This window comes from Camellia sinensis, chromosome 5 (assembly GCF_055761805.1).
Source record: "Camellia sinensis isolate YWXY chromosome 5, ASM5576180v1, whole genome shotgun sequence".
In the NCBI taxonomy this organism is placed as follows: domain Eukaryota; kingdom Viridiplantae; phylum Streptophyta; class Magnoliopsida; order Ericales; family Theaceae; genus Camellia; species Camellia sinensis.
In genome coordinates this window covers 188,180,376-188,194,028 of record NC_138965.1, presented here as the reverse complement: position 1 = coordinate 188,194,028, position 13,653 = coordinate 188,180,376, and the positions used below count along the sequence as shown (strand labels likewise).

Genomic DNA, 13,653 nt, shown 5'->3' with positions numbered 1-13,653 from the left:
ACGGATTACTAGCCGGTTACGGTGCTAAACCCATAGGGGCGGGTTTGGGTCGTGACACTTATCCCTAGCAAAACCAGCAATGGTTGTGCTGGTTGGGATCAATCTAGGGTTTCTTTTTTCCAACTTCATCAAAGAGGACTTCGAAAGTAGGTTCACTGCTGCACCATTGTCCACTAATACCTTATTCATTTGTATCCCATCGAAGTAAGCCTTGATATACAGGGGCTTGACGCGCTGGGTCATAGATATTATGGGGTACGCAAAAGAATATGAGAGGTTAATGCTTACCTCTTCACTTTTTTCATCAGTTTCCATTGGTTTAGCCACTTCTGACTCATCTTGAATCATGCTAGCTTGTGAATCTTCACTAGAAACTGGAATGGGGTCATCTTCCTGACCTTCTTGGTTTCCCTCTCTAGCCTGGAATTCTTGTGGCAACACATATACTATATTTACTGGTACTGGAGGGAATGAGCCAAACTGAACTACTAGATGTACTTGTTTCCCTTCCAAATTAGCTTGTTCTGCTATTTCAGAAGCATCTTCCATGCTACATTCTGGTACCTTTGTGCTAGCAGGTTCCTTCGTAATAGCCTATTGGTGATCTATCTCCGTTGGTTTGTCAACCAGAAAGGTCTGTTCAGCCATGAAGGCCTCAAACATTTCATCTTCAGCCAATGTTCTCTCTTGGCCTAGCTCAGTCCCTTCATCTGTCTCATCATCACTTTTCGTTAAAGCCTTTTCGAGGCCTGCTAAATTGGATTTTTCTTTGGCTCTTAGTTCAGCATGAACTTTAGCCATTTGCTTCATGCTGGCACTCCTCTTGATCTTGGGAACAGGCTTCGAACCTATTCTTCCATCTGTCTGGTCTTTTGCTTGTGCCATGAAAGTGCTCTCTCCGTTTTCTTTTAGAGTCCTCTAATACTGGGTGTATCTTCGTTAGATCTTCCTCATTTGAGACCTAGAAATCATAGGAACCACATCTGGCTCCTTTGTTTTTGGGTTCTTTAATAACATCCAATTGTTTGGAGTCACCAAAGAAGATTTGATCATTCTTTTCGGTCTCAAAAATCCTTTCTTTGAGTAGGCATTTCCTTAGGTCTGTTCTGCATGACAAACTAATCTGGAACTCCTGGGACCCATGAGCCTACTAGTCTGGCTTCTGGATCTGTTGTCCCACTCTTTTGAGCAGTCTTCGAAGCAGTTCTTGAGGGCCAATCCTCAGTCTTGGCCCTATGCCTTGCACTGAATCCATACTTTCTTTTAGGTTAGTTGTCTACCCTGTAATAATTGGGTGGCCTAGTTTCATACAGAGGCCTTTTACCCTTTGATTGTATCCTGGTGTATGGTGAACCAGCCAAAGATGAATGTTGTCTAGGACTAGTTAGATATGGCCTTTTGCTGTAGGTGCTGGCTAGTTTTCAATTTTTCTGTACATCTTTATAATATTGCTTTCTATCAACTAGGAGCCCTTTCAGTTATTTGTAACTCATCATGCATCTAGGACACATCCTCTGCACTACAGCTGCCTCGAAAGAGTCATCATCTAGTATCTCTTCATTAGAGCCATCCCTTTGGCCTGTAAAGTTCTGTCAATTTGCTGGTGAACTTCTGGTGCCTTTCTTGAAGGCAGCCTGGTTAGCCATATGCATTTGCACAGTAGCTTCCTCCAATTCTTTCAAGGATAGGTTTTAGAAATCTGGCATGCCAACATTGGTTGCAACCTCCCAAATTTCTGGAAATGGATCGGTGTCAACTCCTATAGCTTTCTCAATTTTGGCTGGAAACTTTAGCCTCCCCTTCCGAATTTATTCTTGGATCCTGTCTCGGAGAACAATATAGTTTTTAGTTTAATGAGACCAAGAATTGTGCCATTTACAATACAGTTTTCCTTTAAGTTCTTCAGGGGTAGGGATTTAACTCCCTTTGGTAACTTTAGGAAATTTGTTACAAGTATATGATCAAAAATGCCATCTGCTTTTGTTAAGTCAAAAGAATACTTCCTATGAAGGTCTTTCTTTTTAAACTGCTGGTCTATTGTACTGTCTTTTTGAATGAATGCTTCATAGGTCATAGGTTCTTTTCCTACGATCTCTGCTGCATCAATTTCATAGTTGGGGTCCCTATAGTAGATCTTATATGATGCATTACTTCGATCTTGTTTCTCCTCAAGTAAAGTTTCATATCTAGACACCTTATAGGTTAACTCTACTAAGTCTTGAAACTCAGTTGAATCAAACTTCTTTCGAAGCCTAAACTCTAACCCATTTTGAGCCAATCTCACAAATTCAGGCTTGGGTAGCATGACCCTACATTTGTTTGGTGCCCTTTTAAATCTGGCAATAAACTGAGCAGCCTTCTCATCAGGGCTTTGGCTCAATCTTACCAAGTTTGCCATGGAAACTTCAGGTTCTGTTTGAAAAAAATGGGCATGAAAAACCTCCTCTATTTGTTGCCAAGTATAGATAAAGCCAGGTGTAAGGTTTATATACCATACAAAGGATGCTCCAATTAAAGAATTTGGAAAAAGTCTCAGTTTCATGTAGTCATTGTTGGCAAACTCACCACATTGGCTTGTAAACCTAGCAATGTGTTCCACCGTTGACTGGTTTCCATTCCCATAAAAGAGAGCAAAATTTGGTATTCTAAACCCCTTTGGATATTCATGTATCCTATCCACCTAGTCTGAGTAAGTTTTTTGTACACTGGTGTCTGGACCCCCCGAGCCATAAGTCCATACATTCCTCTAACTATATTAGCAATTTGGTCCCTTGGAACCATATTTTGTGTTAGTTGAACCACTGCTGGAGGAACAAACACAGGGTTTAGAGGAACTCCATGTGCTTGAGGGCCTCTTGGTCCATATACAGGTATATTCAAGACTGGCTATCCTTGTTGTACTGGTTGCTGTTAGAGGTATGGCTGACCTTTTGGAATCTGTCTTGGGAAAAGCTCTACGAAAGGTGCTATAAGAGGAGGAACAAGTGTTGCTTCTCTTCCAACCACTAGAAATCCTTCCAACCCCCTGGGTGCAAATTCAAACACATGATTAGTGAAACCCCGTGTGTCAGGTATGGATTTGAACATAGGATTTGAAAATATCCTCATACCATTCCCTTGTGCTGACCCAGACCCACCAATTTGTATGGTTTTGCTGGTGGGCAATGGTATATTTTGGTTTGCTAGTGGTCTCACAAGAGCTTCGTACGATGATTAAGGCATAGGTGACATTCTCTCATGGTTTTGATTACTAGTCTGGCCATTAATTTGTCCATTATTTTGCATAGGTTGTTTGTCTCGAACCAATCTATGTTGAAGGAAATTCTCATTTTTTTTAGCATGTCTCGCAAGAGTTGGTTGATGAGAGTTCATTCGATCCAAAAAGGATGTTGCCTATCTTTCTATTGTATACATTAGTTGCTGTCCCATAGCATCTACTAAACCTCCCTATGGATTTATTGGTTGGGTAGAAGAGACAGTTGAAGGTCTAGTTTCATGGCCCTGTCTAGTATGTTGGACATATGTTGTATATTCCGAAGTGCTGATCTGTTCGACCATTTGCGGAGGATCTGATGGGATAGGTGCATCCATTACATTATCCTATGGGTTAGGTATTTCTACCTCTCATTCCACACCCTCTTCTAAGCGTTCATTTTCTCTTCTTGCTCTACGTCTAGCCATTTTTAATTGTCCCACTGGGTGTGCCAAAAATATGTGTTGGGTTTTTTGGCTTTCGAAGGTTAATTATGTAATTTTAAGCATGCCAACAAGGATCAATCAGTCCTTACAGAATTTTAATTGCCAACCAATTATCAGACGATTGTGTTGAAGTTCTTTCAGCCTCAATGAAGAAGACTTTACTGGTGGCTTGTTTGAGGAGAAATTTATAAGAAATAACGAATGTAGAACAATTCAGAAACTGAATCTCATTAAGTAGATAGGAACTTACAATGAAATGACCCAACTTTGAAAAGGTTCACAACAACGACTACTCGAAGCTATTCCTAGGAAATGAAATGCAGAATAGGAATTGAAGTGCTGGAAAGTTAAAGAACTGGAAATATAAAACTGGAAAGAAATATAAAGTAAATAAACTAGTTTCTGGATCTGAGTCTGAGTCCTTCATTCTGAGGCCTTTTCTTTTATTTATACTCTCCAATGATAACCGTCAAAGTGGATTTCCAACCATCGAAATGTTCTCCTACAATTACTGATCATGCTCTCTCGCAGTTAATCTCACTATGCCATTTTTGCAGTTGGGCTTCCATCCTGAATTTGAATTTCAATTTGTGAGTAACCGTTGGGCCACGTCATTTTGCGCCTTCTAGCTGTTCCAGTGCTACGCAAACCCATTATTACCAATATGAACCTCCACGTGTCTGTTGCTGGTTGGAGACTTGTATTAATTCCCCAACTTATCATTTTCACGCCACGTGTTAAACTGTGATTGGTTTATACAAAATATATAGCCAACATATAAAAAATCAAAGAAAGAAAAAATATCTTTAAGTGCATCGCGTTTTGAGAGAAGTGGAAAAGAAAAGAGATAATTTTTTTTTTTTTTTTTTTCCAGAAATCTTAGTGCCTTCAATTGAGCTATCTCAAATGGCTCAAATTTGTGTTCACCAATTGATCGGCCAGATGACTAAGTGAAACACTTGTTTGGTACGGTTGTCACCTTATCGATCGCGGCTGTTAGTTTTTTTGTCAGACGGCCGACAAAATGAAAGACAAATTCAAATTTAACGTATGTAGCATTGCTGTTTTATTTATATATATATATATATATATATATAATTTTTACCCCCAAAATAATATCCTTTCAGAGGACGTACTACATGTAATACATTATTGAGAGGGAAAATAACAGTACAGTTAGATAGTTAAAAAATATTACAAATTAGTAAAAAAAAAAATTATATTTTAATAATTAAAATATTATAATTTTTTATAATTTTATAACTTTTTTTTTTGGGTGCCATCACTATGCAGTTCTTTCCCCTTATTGCAAAGTCAAAAATTGAATTTGAATTTTGGGCAAATTATACTAATAGTCCCTATACTTTACCTCTTGTGTTACTTTGGTTTCTGTGTTTTCAATTTGCTCGATTTTGACCCTCAATTTTTAATTTCGTTTCATTTTGGTCCAATCAATAACCTCTGTTAAAAAATTTAACAGAAAATAGTCATGTGCACAACATGTGATCAACTTTGAGGGGCAAAACAGACATTTCAATCCTAACATTCTTTATTCCATCTCTGCAACACCCTTTGCTTTTTCCCCCTTCCTCCACCGTCTATCAGCAATCTCATTCCACCACCGCCACTGCTAAACAATGCAAACAACACCTTCTTCTATCTCAACCCCGACACCACCTATTTTGAATTACCGACAGGCCAAATCCATGGGTATGTGTTCCAAGCTTTGGATGAGTTAGGGAAGCCTCACTGTTTGGGTGGTGATTACTTCGAAATCGACCTCTCTGGCGATCGATGGAAGTCTCAACCTCCGATCAAAGATTTGGGCAATGGAACCTACTATTTTTCTCTCCAAATTCACCCAGATTTCACTGGAGATTACAATCTCACTATAATCTTACTCTTCAGACACTACGAGGGTCTGAAATTTTCTCCACAAAGATTCACAATTGACAAACAAATTCACAAAATCCCACTCAAGTTCTTCAAATCAATGGCAGAATTGCAAGAAATTGGGATATATAACAAGTCTGATTTTTCGAGAAACTTGTGGTCTGGTCGGTAGACTCGCCATGGGAAGAACGGTAGTTGCTGGGTTGACAACGAAGGTCAATTCAAATGCTTCGAACAAACATACTCATGTCAGGGTCCATGGTGTCATGGAAATTTGGGAGTTTTGAAGAGCAATGACTGGACCTATTCGACCTATTGCTCGTTTCGATTGTTTTCAGGGGAATCAACTTGGGATTGTTTACAGGGTCAGTGGATTTTCTTCTGGGGAGACTCGAATCACTACGATACGATTCGAAACATGCTTCAATTCATACTCAATGCGGAGGACATCAAAGTGGTTATGAGGAGATTTGATATGAACATTACGAACTCGAAATAATCATCACAAGTTGTTCGGATTACGAGCATTTTCAATGGCCACCCAAACGCATCTAGGAATCACCAGGGCTTGAATTCGCTCAAAGACGATGGGTATATAGAGCTTTTGAAGCACTACTTTTCTGGGGAAAAAGTTCCCGATTCTAGTCTAGCCATGACAGTCGCCCACATTATTTTCCTCTTTCAGCCTAACCAATCTCTCTCTCTTTCTCTCTCTCTCTCTCCATCCCCTAGCCTCCTGCCGTCTTGTTTCCCTAACCTTCATTAGCAACTTCTCACCTCATTTCCTCTTTCTTACCAATAGTAGTGAACCCAGAATCATCATTGTTTGGAACAAGCAATCTCTGTAGAGACTTGACTTTATCATCAAGTCCATGAACCTTGGTTTTAGTGGTGGAGGAAGGCAATGGTGGTAGATAATTTTGTTGCAGAGAGTCCAAGAGGAAGAAGATGATGAAACAAGGAAAGGGTAGTGAAATGTCCATATTGCCCTTGAAAAAGGGTCATGTGCGTCTTACGTGCTTGTTTTCCGTCAACAATTTTAATCGGTGTTAACAATTGGACTAAAATGATACAAAATAAAAAATTGAGCATCAAAATCAAACAAATTAAAATTACAACGACCAAAATAACACAAGAGGTAAAATACAAGAACAGTTAGTGTAATTTACTCTTGAATGTTAGTGCATTAGGAAAGAATGACATAGAACTTAGAACACTTTTCTGCTTGTGTAATTCTATACATGAGAAGGAAAAGTATTTAGTAATAAATTATTATCTTTTTTATAATAAAATTTTATCTAAAAAAATTTTGACAAAAAATTATTTTATCTTTAAATATACATCTATTAACATCATTTTCAAAAATTGTCTATAAAAGTCTTTTTCTTAAGGACGGTCTTTTTATGATAACTCACATATTAAAATTGGCCTCTTAATATTTTTTTAAAATAAATTTTTTACTTTTAGAAATGATTTGTTTTTTGATTCCTTATATTATAGGATATTTTAAGAAAATGGTTAAAAATTAATTTTTGATTTTTAATCAAATTTTTAGTTTTTTTAGAAATGTGATAATAAAAAAAATTATTTTCAACTTTTTTAATTAATATTTATTTAGGACGTCACATCATAATAAAATAACTAAACTATCCCCACTTGATATAGAAAATTTATATTTTCACCCATGTAAATATAAAAAAAGATAAAGGATATAATTGTAATTTTGGTCTCTTTTAAGAAACTGATTAAAAATCTACTACTAACTTTTAACCTATTTAAAGATAAAATAAATTAAAAAAAAAATTAAAAAAATCAATTTTTAACCAATTTTCTAAAACAATGCCAACTTAACTTTTTTTTACGATAATGCTACGTAGCTCAAATTTTGTGGCTCAAAAGTAGCTCAAATGGTCAAAATGACGTCGTTTTAAATACAGAACAACATAAAAATGCTAAAACGACGTCGTTTTGGCCATTTGAATCACTTTTAAGCCATAAAATTTGAGTTACAAGACATTTTCTATTTTTTTTATCAAACAAGTTACAAACGTTGCTTTTTACTGGACACTATTGCACTGGGCTACCCACCGACAGCACTTTATAGCTTTACCCAACCTTTTATTAGCTGTCTCTCTGTTCCAAGCAGGGATGGACCAACTAATGTTCAAAAAATAATGTTATAATAATTATAATGATATATTATAGCGTTTGTATTATTTTATATATTATAATTATATTAGTTTAAAAATAATTTTGATACTCCAAATTTCATGGTTGAAATGAAGATTTACATTACTACCAATGTTTTATAAATAATTCAGATCCACAAATCTTAATTTTCAGTTAAAAAACAATTAACAAAAATTATAGTCCTTAGGATAACATATTAATTATAGATAATTAATTTTTATATTTTCACGTTCTGTAATAAAATAAAATAAAATGAAAGGAAAGGAATTATTTGTTGAATTTTGTAGGATGGACTTATCATATAACTCTTACAGCAAGGAACACAAAATTATTTTTAAAAGAAAAATGATAAAGTATAATTAAAAAAATGCATCAAAGTCTAAGCTATTTGTAAAGGAGACAAACTATGCCTCCGTTTGGGAAGTGGGTTGACTTTTTGGCTTTTTGACTTTTTTGACTATTTTAGCCTGGGCTAAAAAACTTGGTTTGGGAAGAGTTTTTTGGCTTTTTGGCTTTTTTGACTTTTTTTGTGAGAGAAGAGTGTAATGATTATGGATTGGATGTGATGTTTTGTTTGTTGTGGCTAAAATAGCCTATTTTGTCTTTTGTGGCTATTTTAGCCCAACCCAACTTGCCAAACACCACCTATGGTGGCTTAAAATTTTTATTTTTATGTATGTCAAATGAATTTTTATATTTTTAAATTACCCATCATTATTTTTTAAAAACTCACCTATAATTTCATAATCACTTGATAATTAATCTACAAAATAATTATTATTAATAACTGCTACTTAAATTTTTTAAATTTTATTTTATCAACATATTATACAAATAATTTCTACTTTACTTATTTATGCATTACACAAATATTTACAAGTAGTATAATATAAGTTTAGTTTTTTTTCAAGTTCAAATATAAACTTAAGCGAATTTGAAGGTTCATGATACCTATTAAAGGTTATGTTTTGATGATTTAAATTATTTTATTTTGTAAAATTTTACGTGTATATTATTTATTTATTATATTTATCTCTAAAAAAATGAATGGACCATCTTTAAAAATATAATAATACTTTTAACTCAAATTTTCATGACTCAAACATCTCAAAATAATATCATTTTAAAAATAAAATAACGTCATTATAATACATTTAAACCATTCAAATAACACAACTTCCAGCAATTAAACATTTTTCTTAAAACATGTTCCAATCAAAATTGTATTTATAGCGGCGCCGCTGATTTGTTATTTCCCCAAGCATATTCCAAACTAATATGCGTTTGTGGTTCCATTTCGAAGTTGCGCTTGTGCATCCAATGGGGAGAGAGAGAGAGAGCGCTTCCTCCCTTATCCTCTTCTTCTTTCTGATCCATGTGTTCCCATTAGATGAGAGAGAGCGAGTGAAAAAGGAGTAAGAGGGAGAGGGAAATAGACTAACAAGAAATTGTGGGAATGGGTCGATTGGGAAGGAATTCCTTTGGGTATTGCCAAACGAAATCCTTTCCTAAACCACCCATTCCTCTGATTTCTTGATGTTTTTCTCTCTCCCTTTCTTGTCCTGGTCCTATCCAGTCATCCCAATCATCTTCTTCTCCTTCTTCTTTTCTCTAATTGCTACTCTTGCTTTGTTTTATTCATATTGTTTTTCACCTTTCTTTGCTGTTCTTGAAATCGATTGGTTTTGTGCTTTTTATGTTGTTATATTTTTTATTTCTGAAAAAAAAAATAAGAACATTTTATTGGGTTTGAAAAGTGAGGTTTTATTACTTTGATCAGCAGAAAGAAAAGAAAAAGAAAAATAAAAAGAAATTCTGAGATCTAAAAGGAAAAAGAATTAAAATCTGAGATCTAGTTTTAGTGTGTTCAGTGAAGGTATGTTTACTCTTCTTCCTTTTGTATTTTGTTCTTCTGTTTGTTCATGTCACATCTTTTGATCTGAAATCTCAAATATGAATACAAGTTACCCTAATATTTCGTAGTGGTTTGATTTTCAATTTTTCTTCCCTTTGATAGGATTTTAAGCTGTTATATGGAAATATGATGGGAGATTTTTGCAATTGAACCAACTAAGATCTAACTCTTGTTTTGTGTTGACCTTATTGTATCTATTGCATGATGAAAAGTAGAGATTTTATTTGACAGTAGATCTGAATTTCTTCCACATGCCCTGTTCTTTGAAGCATGCTTTGAATCATTTCACTTGGATTCAGTTAAAATAGCAAGTCATTTATTTATGTTTCATGGGATCGACTTTGAAGAACTCAATAAGGTATAGCTATATTCAAAAGCTAAGTCATAAGGTATCTTTATGTTTAGATCTGATTTTAACCCCCATGTGTTGAATTCTATTTCCTTCAAATTCACCCATTTTAGACCTTGTGGGATAAAGTTATAGACTAATCCATCATTCTTGAGATTTCAAACAATATCCTTTGGTGGGATAGATGAGGTAAACTAACCTAGAAAATAAATTTGGTGGTAGTGTTGGTTAATGAAAACTCAAGCCAAATAGGAAAGCATCTTGTATGGTAAAGGCCATTTCATGCCATCAAATAAGCCCCCCTTCAAACTTTTCCATATGAATGATTTTGTACTTGGGTGATGGCATTTGGTTGGTATGTGGAAGTAATCTTTGGTGCCCATTTAACTTGCACACCTCGATGGCCTACTCTTTCTTTTCACCTTGGAAAAAGTTGTGTGAAACCATGTGATCACTGAAAGGAACATGTGCAAATCGCATCACTTTTTTTCATTTGGTGAAAACCGTAGAGTTTTCTTGAAGTGTTTCAAATAAGTGGCATATTTTAGGCAAATGCATAATGGATTATCTTTTGACCTCTCTTTTGTGTCCTCCAAATTTTTTCATTGCATAAACATATATGTAGAGCAATGTTATTCTCAGAGCTGTTTTGTTGCTTCCATGTCAATTCCAAATAGATTATTCATTAGCTAAAAATAGGATGGTCATGGAAGCAACAAAACAAGCTCTGCCAATATGATTGTGCCTCACTTTATGTTCCACTTTTTTTGTGGAATCAGTTTTCACCATGGTTTTAAATAATGGTGTTAGGACATGTATCCAAATCGGTGATGCGATCATATATCGGTCAATATCAAATAGTATCGGTTGATATATTGATGAATAATGGTATCGGAGGTCCAAAATTCTGATACATAACATTGGATATTTTAAACCCTAGTTCGAACAGTATCAACTCTTAAATGTGGATTTTTTCCATAAATGGTTGTTTCCACATTTATTAAATCACTGCAGAAAAGGCTGCTGATGTTTGAAATCTGTAGGTTAAAATAAAATAAATTATTTAGTGGTCCGGGATCATCATGTTAGCTTTGGTTCCGATCACTCATGATTGGTTCCATAAGAAAAAATGGGACTTGAGTTTCATTTTTTTTTTTTTTTTTTTTTTTATGTGGCCGATCATGTGTGGTTTGAGACCAAAACTGATGTGGTGGTCCAGGACCACTGAATAATTACTCCTTAAATAGTAAAATAATTTAATTACAATCTTCATTTGCAGTGTTCATAGTTTTCGGCCGTAAATCATTACATATATGCCCTTGTTTGTGGTAATGCTCATAGCAAGTATGTGTTTGGATCCAGTTTTGCTTCCTCTTTCTTCTATTGGTATAGAAGTCTGTATGCAGCAAGTGTTTTCAAAAGTGGAGCAATCTTTCGATTGTTTTAGTTGTTGCAAGATACACCAAAAGCATTCTATAGGAATGATTGAACATGCAATTTAGATTACGGTTGTGCTACTTGCACAAAGATAGAATACAAAATTTTTTCACATAATAGAGATAAGATGTGGGGTTATGGGGTTCACATGTGATCTACACATGTGGGGCTCACCTCTTTTGTCTCACTTCTGTAAAAGTTTTTGTGTTTTATTTCTGTGCAAGTAAATTTTTTAAATAGGTAAAAATAACATTAAAAATAATATAATAAAAAAATTGAATGGGAGTATATATATATATATGTGTGTATGTATATTTTGTCAGCAAGGGGGAAAGTATTGTCTCTATAATTTGTTTGTTTGTTTCTACCTAGTTATGACATACTGTGACAGGGTTGTCATTTGTTCGGTGCTTTGAGTTGTGCCCCTAGCATTTTTCAATTCTGTATCTAGGACACTGGCATTAACTAGTAGTATAGTCTAACTGTGTTTTGTTAGGCAGCATGACAGAATAATGTACAGTTTTTTTCTATTTCCATTATTTTTACGCAATGTCGCAGGATTCGACTACGAGACCATTGCAGTTCATGGATTGATATCGGTGGAACTTTTGGTTTGGTTATGGCCTCATCTTGGTTCTTAGATGGAAAGGTAAACAATTGATCTTTGTTATAGAAATGCTAGAATGTTGAAATTTTTTTGGATGAACAGCATTGTCCATGATGTGATTTTTAGTGGTGCTTTTCATCTTTTTAATTTGTTTTTATAATTTTTTTTTTTATGTAGTATCGATAAAAAGAAGTGTGTTGAATCCTTCCTTCTGCGTTGGATTGAGAAGTTCTTTGATCCCGCAAAAGAATCTAATTAAAAAAGGAGTAGATTGTCTCTTTTCGCAGACTGTCCGATGCTAGTCTTAACTGCTGATTAAAGAAATGAAGGGCGTTTTGGCTTTGAATTGGCGGTAGTCTGATGATGCTTCGCCCAGCAATGATGATGTAGCAGTCGTAGAGGCCAGGGTTCTCTTTTCCTTCCTTTGATGGCTTCTTTCCTTATATTCCTGTCCAGTCTTGTATTCTCTGAAAGAAGATCTCGAAGGGTTGGGAGGGAGGGCCCTCTCTTTTCCACTTCAATCTCCCTCTTTTGGTCAATCTTAAGGCAGAGGATATCAACTGAAGATAGTCCCCACTTGGTGGGCTGCTGATGAGAACTCAAATTTCTATTTATTCTCTTATATGAGAAAAAAAAAATGTTATGTAATATGGATTTTGAATTACCTTTCAATGGATGTTGAAGCACTTACTTACAAATTATGGAAAAATTAAAAAAATTATATTAGAAATGGGAAGTTCAATTTTAATTGCAATGACATGGAATTGTTAAAAAATTAGACAAATATTTTCCCTTTGTGGCTTGTCTGTTTGTTTGTTTTTTTCCTTTGTTTATGGCACACTTTGTTTTTTGATGGGATTCGAAGACGAGCTAATTGATCAAGTTTTTGCACCTTTATTGAGGTGCAACCATAATATGGTGTTTTCAAATCCTAAATCAATTAACCACACAAAACTAGTCTTGAAAATCTTCAAATTAATTGCATTTCTATGTTTACAATTTTCTCATACTCATGAAGAGAGAATGAGGTGCATCTATTTCCATTTATATACTCAATTGTATTATTTTGCTTGCTACTGCTGAAATTTTTTCTCCTATTTTCTCATCAGTAGGCTTTCCTTGCTTTTGTATAATTTGATCCAAGTCTCTACTTTAGTTGTTGGCAAGTACCAAATTATGTATAGCACTGATAGGACACAATTTTCCAACTAGCGAGCAAATTACAATTCTCTCATCCCTACAATTGTGAGCTCCTCGTGCAGGTATGTGAGAGGACTGAATTGTTCGATGCTTTGTTTTTGTTGTTGTGTCTCTAGCATTTTTCAATTATAGCCCGACTGTGTGAGCCACTATGATAGTATAGTAGTATTCCTGATTTTGCCAGGGTAGTCTAGTATCTAATGCCTTTTTCACTCAGGTTGGAGCCTGCAATTTTTCAGTGTGCTGGGTGAAATATGCCTACTTGCTTCCATGTCTGAAATCTTGGAGAACCACATTAAGATGTACACATATGGAGTTCCTGATCAATGAAATTATGCAAAAAAAGATGGTTGGGGCTGATTT

At 35.1% G+C, this 13,653-nt stretch overlaps 1 long non-coding RNA gene across 1 annotated transcript; it reads left to right on the top strand.

Annotated features, from left to right (window-relative positions):
• Positions 1-8,974: 8,974 nt before the first annotated feature.
• LOC114321499 (uncharacterized) lies at positions 8,975-12,844 on the top strand. The gene is made up of 2 exons (XR_003650296.2): positions 8,975-12,132; positions 12,268-12,844. It is a non-coding gene; the product is annotated as an uncharacterized LOC114321499 (long non-coding RNA).
• The last annotated feature ends 809 nt before the right edge of the window (positions 12,845-13,653 follow it).